Raw genomic sequence first — 6336 nt, 5'->3', positions numbered from 1 at the left:
CGTAAGATTTTGATGGCTTGTCATGAGGAGTGCCATATTTTTTTTTAAGTCACTTATTCTACTTGCCTCTCCAGTGTTGGTAAACCAAGGGGGTTGCTGATAAGTTGATAGGAGAGGGGCCCTAGGAAAACTAACTTGAGGTCCTACATTTAACTTAGGAAAAATATTTTAGGAAAAAGATTATTGTGCAAATGGAGGTCTTTGGAGTTCAGGTTGACCTTGATTATGAAAATTAGAAGGCCCTGCTTGGTTGCCTTGAATCCAAGTGAAATTTGGGTGATTTCTTCATCCTGGATTGTAGGTATTACTATATGGATTATTCTGGTATAAGGCATTAACACTATCATTAAAAGTGCCCCTACAGGTGTTGGGGCATTCTTCTATGAGATGTGCAGGGGACTGGCACCAAGCACAAATCTTAACCAAATTGACTGATGATGGCTCTCTAGAAACAATAGATTCAATTCTCTTGATTAATATCCAAATGGGCTTCCTTGGCTACTATCCCATCCACAAAATATCATTTTTCTCCTATGGTTCTTTCACTCTCTTGGGTTGATTCCCACTCACGAGTTTTGTCAGCTAAGTCAAGTAAGAATTCCCATGCCTTTCCTTCATCTGTAAAGGATGTGAATCCCTCAGGGCACATAGATTCTATCATTTGTTTAGTTGGGTAATCAATACCCTCATAAATTATTTGACATAAATGCCATAGGTCTATGCCATGGTGAGGGCATTCTTGGAGTAGATCCTTGAATCTCTCCATAAGTTTGGAAAATGACTCACTATGCTTTTGCCTAAACTGAAGGATATCACTTCTAAGCTTATTGGTCTTGTGAGTTGGAAAAAACTTCTTAAGGAAGGCAACTGTGAACTGTTCCCATGAGGTTATGGAATTTGTGGATAACCCATACAACCACTTCTTAGCTTGGTCTTTTAATGTAAATGTGATAAACCTAAGCTTAGCAGTATCATCAGAAAGCTGTTGGATCTTAATTAGAACACATACCTCTTCAAATTCCCTTAGAAATAGGTATGCATCCTTAGAGGTCAACCCATGGAAGTGGGGCAACATAGTGATGTATTGAGATTTGAGTTCAAAATTATTGCCCTGGGCTTGTGGTAGAACTATGCAGGAAGAATGGGCTGTTCTAACAGGGTAGAACCTATCTTTCAGAAATTTAGGTGAAGAATTTTGATGTTGGTCTCCCATATTGAAGGGTTTTAAAGAGAGTAAACGTATAAGGTCACTACTTGTTGGATCTCTTCTTTCTAACCGATTCTTAATATTACGTACCCACTTAACACTCATGCAACAGAAAACTACCCACAACCAAAGTAAGACAAGCACAAATGAATGGATAGAAAATTTTTTTTTATGATTTTTTTATGATTCTTTTGGCTTTTTGGGAGCTTACCGGCAGGGATCCGGGGTTGCTCAAGTCAATTCCTGAGGTACTGCTACAGGGCAAAACCTGTCTTTATCATACTGTGAGGCATGACGACCTCCACCGATACAATTATTATTGCAAGTTGTTCTTCTCAGTAATTCAATAAAAGAAAATGAAAAACAAAACAAAACAAACAAAGCACTCCGATTTACCAAAAGAAAGCAAAAAATAACATGGAACTGTCTTCCCGGCAACGGCGCCAAAAACTTATTGGGAATTGAAATGTAACTGCAAGCGTACGGATCAGTGTAGCTATGAGTCGAACACAGGGAGAGTAGCCACTTTATTTTTTACTTCTTTTAATAATGCGAAAGTGAACCGATTAATGGTTGTGATCTAATTCTAATTACTGTCCTAAACATATGTATCTAAAATAACGTCCTGACCATTCGTCATCTAAGAATTTAAAGACGTAAGCCACGTAATTAAAATTAAATAAATAAATAACTAAAAATAAACAAGCCACGCAATTTTAAAAAAAAATAATAAAGGAAAAAAATGCTGAAATAAAAATAAAGTAAAAGAAATGGGATAAAGCTAGAGAGAGACTCACAAGTATGTTTTTCTACTTAGCCCAAGGGATACATCATAATATGAGCTTCCCTACTTGACCAGAGAGTCACTCTTACAAGGGTTACTCTACTTAGCTTTAAGGAAAGGGAGACAATTAAAATACAAGTAATAAATTGATGGTTCTATGACTAGGAGGGGCAAAGCCAACACATACATTAGTCATGAACCTTGAGGGAAAGAGATAGCAATAATGTAACGACTGAAATTAAAATTTTAAATGAAGAAAGAATGGATATTCAGAAGAGGGAATGAAAGGGGGGAGTGAAGACTACTGAAGGAGCCTACTTACTTGAATCAATGCTTGAACTTGAAAGTTTGGGTGATTTGAGATACTACCAGTACTAAAAACCAAATCTGGAATAAAACAAATCTGAAATTTCTAGTACTAGAGAAAACAAATCTTGAAAAAAAAAATGAACTTGAAAAAAAAAAGATGCTCCACGGCTCGTGATCTCGTCACCTAGATTTAAGCCTAGAACTATAACTTTAAAAATTACAACTCAATTACATAAATCATAAACATAAAAGGCTGAATAAGAATAAAAGAGTGCTTGCATTAATTGACATAAAAAAACTATTATAAAAGTGATTAAAGCAAAAATAAAGAAGAACTAAAACTAAAGAGTGAGAGAGGGAGAGAGAAAAGAAAACTAAGCATAAACTAGAAAATAAACTAAGGAGAATAATAAAATAGGAGGGGGGAGGAAGGGGCTTTTATAGGGTTTTTTTCTTGCCTCCTTCCTTCTACAAGCCTTCTTTAAGAAAAGAAAGAAAATAAAATTAAATTAAATCCTGGTAAAAATCTTCATTCTCTGAGATATTGTGTGAGAAAAGAGAGAATCTGTTTCCAAAATTAACAAATTCTATTCCTTCCTTACAATATTCTCCAATATCTTGCAATCTTGATTAAATCAGAAAGAAATCTTTGCATAGCATCTTCAAGATCTTGTGAGGTGGCAAGGAGAGAAAATAATCTTCAAGATTTTATAGGAAAGAGGATGTGGTACCAATGAGTGGGTCCCACCTTTGGACTGGTTCTTGATTCACTTTAAGCACTTTCTCTCATAGACTTGGAAACTGAAAAAAAAAATAAATAAATAAATAAAAATAAAAATAGTACTATCCAAAGTGGGGCAAAATGTACATTTATATCCTTAAGATTTCACACATTATTGTGCTCATCAATGAGCTGGGATGTACAAGAAAAGGCCACGTTCATTAGGTGGTCGGCTTGGCTATTATCTACTTTCCCTCGTTAGACTTTTATGTCTAAACTTGAAGAGTCTTTGTGCCTAAAGAATCAAGACCCTCTGGCGGGCCATTCTTTCTCATCTGGTCCTCTTTTTTCTTCTTCTGTTTTTTCGAGATGTTGTGTCCGATCCTTCCCGTCGCCCTCATGTGGACAACAACCCAGCTTGTCATCCCATTTCATTTCTCATTGTCCCATATGAGAACCTGGTCCACTCTCCTTTTGTTTCTCGTGGAACAATTAAAGAACATAGATAGAAAATTGTGCAACAACCCCATGCTACATTATAATTGGAGACACAATACAACCCAACTGGATGTTTGAAAAGAATCCATAACCAAAATCAGTGGGACAATGTTATGACTCAACTATGTCAATTGAATAAGTTTCACAGAGATTAGATGCCTTAAGCTATATGAATGTATATAGAGATGGAAGTATATCCATCCCAAATATCTACCTGGTATTGCTAATGGAGAGCGATCCTTATGTAATCGGTCCTAGAGGGTTTGTATCCTTGTATTGTGACTTACCTATTTAATGAATGAGTTGATCTTCGGGCTTTAATCGGGCTTCTACTATTCAGTCAGTAAATGGACCTTAAACGGGTTAATGCACCGTTAAAGCCTTAAATGGACTTTAATTGTCTTAGATTTCAAAAGATAATAATATATTTTTTTTTATCAAATCATCAACAATTTAGAAAAGACTTTACAAATAATAACAGTCAATAATTGATAAAAATATCCATATATACCTTATTCTACCCAAGAATAAATGATAGTATTATTCGTAGTGGGGAATGTCGGATAAAAATTTGTATCCACACACCATGGAACGTATAATACAAGTTTGAATAAATACATAGAATAGGGGGTATGATTGCAACACTTGAACTGGTTACTTTGTACAAGCAACAAAGATCAACACAACAATTATGTTATTCCTGAATCAGGGCTTCACAAACCCTAGATCTTAAAGAGAGAGAGAGAGAGAGAGAGAGAGAGAGAGAAGATCTGGAGGAGGAGGAAAGAGGCTGGCATGATTTTTGTGATCCGAAACCCTAAAATCTTGGGTCATGTGTAGAATCATGTATCTCTCTCCTCCATAGCTACATATATTTAGAATACCACGTCGTAGATTCTCATGCTGAGTGTGTCAGCCAAGTCTTGTGACTCTATAGAGTGTTCCCACTAAAATTACACAAGGTGATCAGTCTGGCTGACATATAATAATAATAATTATTATTAGTTATTAAATAAATAAAATTAATTAATAACAAGTGAAATGACAGTTGAAAATAACAGGTAATCCCCTGAGTGATAGAAGGCACCCACAACTATTGGTGAAGGAATTCGTCCTTTGCCTTGGGTGAAGAGAAATTTCCTCTAATATTTTATGCGAGATGAAAGTTAAAGATGTAATCAAGAATGTCTATCTTTAAGGAAACAATTTCATTCACTTCTATATTCCATTTCATCCATTATTTTGAATTTAGGTTTTTTCTTGAAATAAATTTTGGAGTATTCATTGGAGATCTTCCAAGAGCTAATATTTGTACTAGGTGTCAATTGGTCGGGCTCGATCGGGGCTTGTGGGCCTCTTGACTTGCACCGTGAATTACCTATTTAAGTAATTAGTTGGGCTAGGTCGGGCTCTGCCAGGTTTCAAACATTAGTTGGGCTTCTACTGATAGTGCTAATCAGGCCTTAAATGGGCAAATATACCATTAAAGCCTTAAACAGGGCAATGGCATGGTTATAAGTATCAGTATCAGATTGGCCATATCGGGCGATCTGTATCGGTTTGGTAAGTCTCTGATATCGATACTTGGCTGAATGGTATGGACCAAGGGTAAAATGGTATATATATATATATATATATTGTCCGATATGGGCGACTTGATACCGTATCAGTTTTGGGGATACCCGATACCCATTTCGATACCATGCACTAAAACCATGTTCAACGGGCTTTAATTGTCTTAGGTTGTAGAAATTTTAATATATTTATTAAATCATCAACAATTTCAGAAAATAATGTAAACTTAATTACATTCACTAATTGACAAAAATATCAATATATAACTTATTCTACCATAAATAAATCAAAATATATCATATAAACGACCAGACTAGTAGGTGGGGTCGAGTACGTCTGCTAGGGCGCTGATCGAGTTTATCTTGTGCACCATGAACTACCTATTTATAAACGTGTTGGGCTTATTAATTGGGCAGGTCTATGTCAAGCTATAACATGTTGGGCTTGATCAAGCTTGTTGGGTTGAGGCCTAAATTGATACATCTAGTGTACCATTTCCCAATTCTATAATGACCTAAGCTTTAAAGATGAGGAAGAACCGAGTGAATGCTCTTCCAAAGCCATGATTCAAATGTCACACATTGGAGCAAAAACGGCTTTTTCCGTTTATGTGCTAAGAAATAATTTTGGAATTGTAAAAAGGTGTTTGATTTTTTTGTTTCCCGAAACGTTTTCAGCAATGTAATCGAGTTCAAGACATGAATGAAGGCACAATGTTGTAGGTATCCAACTCATAAGTGAAGGCATGATGTTGGAGTCGCAGGTATGCTTTGTAGAGATGAGCTTCAGAAGGTTAAAGACAATCCAAAACTATGAACTTCGCACAACCAGGATGGAATCAATGCATCTGGATAGCGAGAAGTTTCAACAGTGGGTTGGGGTTGGGATTGGGGTTGGAGTAGGTCGAGTGAAGTATCGGGTTTTTCACAATTTTGTTCCTCCCACTTGTTTCTAAAAACAGGAAAACAAATCTGACTTGTTTCTCCATTCATGTTTTTAGGCACGGAAATAAACATAAATTTCTATTTCTGTTTCCAAAAACAAGTGAAATGAAACAGAAAATTCAAACAGTTTTTGAGGTGTTTTTCCATTTCTGAACACAAAAAAATGGAAAAACACGTTTTGGAAACAAAATCAAACGGGCATGTGGCCTAAAATAAGTGACTAATTATTTGATGATATATGGATTTGAGAATTTCGAACCAAAATCATAACTTAGGTAAAATAACCCCAATCACTCAT

The 6336-nt window shown here is 35.8% G+C and overlaps 1 non-coding gene across 1 annotated transcript; it reads left to right on the top strand.

The window, feature by feature from the left end:
- The first annotated feature begins 719 nt into the window (after nucleotides 1–719).
- Nucleotides 720–826, top strand: LOC122094518. The gene has a single exon (XR_006144833.1). It is a non-coding gene; the product is annotated as a small nucleolar RNA R71 (small nucleolar RNA).
- The last annotated feature ends 5510 nt before the right edge of the window (nucleotides 827–6336 follow it).

This window comes from Macadamia integrifolia, chromosome 11 (genome assembly GCF_013358625.1).
Source record: "Macadamia integrifolia cultivar HAES 741 chromosome 11, SCU_Mint_v3, whole genome shotgun sequence".
In the NCBI taxonomy this organism is placed as follows: domain Eukaryota; kingdom Viridiplantae; phylum Streptophyta; class Magnoliopsida; order Proteales; family Proteaceae; genus Macadamia; species Macadamia integrifolia.
This window is presented reverse-complemented; position numbering and strand designations above follow the sequence as displayed.